Here is a 1942-nt window from a genome sequence, read left to right as displayed (position 1 = left end):
GTCAAGGTTGGTAACAGTTTACAATATAGTTGTATTCATTAAAATTTGTTTATGCCACAGCTAACATGAAATAACGACCAAACCTTTTAACAGCATTATTTGTTTTTTATTTATTTTGAAATCGTATAAATGAACATTCGCTATTATTATTATTATTATTATTATTACTTTGCAGATTGTACAAAGCAAGACGGGGAACATCCAACAATGCAAGAGACATCCACCAATGAATACAAATAATAATTTAAAAAAAGAACACAAGGAGCAACAATTGAGACAAATAGGTAACAGATCAAACATCAAAGAAGAATAAACTACAATAATAAATAATTTGACATGCTTTTTTAAATATATAAAGCTCTAGAATATTTTCACAAGCTCAAATAGAAATATATTAAAGGAGGAATTACATTTTTTTTTCCATTTGAATGTATGCTTATGATATACTCAGCAATAAAACAAAGTTGACAACATCAGAGAAACTGGAATTATTATTATTATTTGTATTATTATTGGTTAATAGTAATTTGGTTAATAGTAACTTAAAACATCTAATGTATTATGAACAAGCATGAACTATAACCCTAAATGTTGATGTTCATTTTTAGGTCATACTTAATGATACCTAATAAATTAACTAACACTAATGAATGGAACTTTATTGTAAAATGTTGCCTCAAGGTTTAATATAGTTCAAAACAGGCTCAATCAGAGCCCAGAATCATCTGAGGCTAAAATGAAAAGTAGAGCAGAAAAGTAGATACAGCAGTACTCAGATAATATGAATCCTGTTCTGGGGGGAAAAAGCCTTTGAAAGGCAGCCTTAGATCATCACATTCATTATCGAAACTGAGTGTAAAACACATGCAGAAATCATCTGGGTATTCAAAACCTCTTTTAATCACTATGGGGCAGAATTCATTATCAGTGTGAAGAAACAGTTTCACACCCCCACTGAACTACCAGCATTAATTTTCACCTCTGGCTTGGAGAGAGCAAGACACCTGCGGTGGTAAAAAAATAAAAAATAAAATAAATAAATTCTCCATAATCCAAAAAGGTGAGAGACTGAGAAAAATAAAAGGTTAAGGTTTGTCTTTGTTGGAACAGGCATGGGAGGTTATGATAAAAATCATGACAAATACAGTCCAGAATGCTGTATCTTCTCATCCACAATGACCACTATTTACAAGGAAAAAAATTTGTATATTTGCTGCTTATCTCTTTCTGTACATTTGCACATCAATATTTAGTGTAAATTGATTAGTCAAAGATGGTCTTACAGTAAACTGTTAATCACACACTCATACACACCAATATGTATAATGCCTACGCCCTCCAAGCTGATTCTCATCTACGGTAAGATATTTATCACACAGCTACTTACTTTTCAGCGACAGTCTTTACAGAAGGGACGTGATAAGTCTGCAACTTTCTGAGGGATAAGCGCCATCCATTGGTCAGAGTCCTGAACTGCCATTTTCACCCCTGAAAGCCAGAGAATTTATTGTGTTAAAATGAATTCAGAAGCACTGTGTGTTCAAATACAAGCATACAAGGACATCTTCAGCTTAGCCATTGTACTCCTCAATAAAACTCTAAATCAATCTTTAAGCAAACACACGTCATGTAGCTGTAAATCCATCAAAAGATCCTGTTGTTGCACAACAATTCCTCGGCTGAGGCAGCCACACTTGCGAGGCCTTGAGAAAAGATTTCCAGAGTCAAGGCCCAACCAGGGTGTTTTGTCGTGCAGCGCTTTTGATTCTGCAGCCCTCCCATGGGTGCCAGCAGTACGTCAGTGACCGGACGGCTGTAAATAAAGCCAGAGAGTTTTGGGTAACTCCCTCGAGGCTCCCTCTTTTCCTGTGCCACCCGCTTCAGAAGGGCAATATTATTCTGTCCCCAGGTCTGAAGAATGATTCCATTGTACTAGAGGTAG

The 1942-nt window shown here is 35.4% G+C and overlaps 1 long non-coding RNA gene across 1 annotated transcript; it reads right to left on the bottom strand.

Moving 5' to 3' along the window:
- Window positions 1-878: 878 nt before the first annotated feature.
- LOC107755238 (uncharacterized) lies at window positions 879-1481 on the bottom strand. The gene is made up of 2 exons (XR_001641672.1): window positions 1388-1481; window positions 879-1004 (listed from the first exon to the last, which is right to left on the bottom strand). It is a non-coding gene; the product is annotated as an uncharacterized LOC107755238 (long non-coding RNA).
- Between the last annotated feature and the right edge of the window lie 461 nt (window positions 1482-1942).

This window comes from Sinocyclocheilus rhinocerous, unplaced genomic scaffold (assembly GCF_001515625.1).
Source record: "Sinocyclocheilus rhinocerous isolate Xijiao unplaced genomic scaffold, SAMN03320098_v1.1 scaffold562, whole genome shotgun sequence".
In the NCBI taxonomy this organism is placed as follows: domain Eukaryota; kingdom Metazoa; phylum Chordata; class Actinopteri; order Cypriniformes; family Cyprinidae; genus Sinocyclocheilus; species Sinocyclocheilus rhinocerous.
This window is presented reverse-complemented; position numbering and strand designations above follow the sequence as displayed.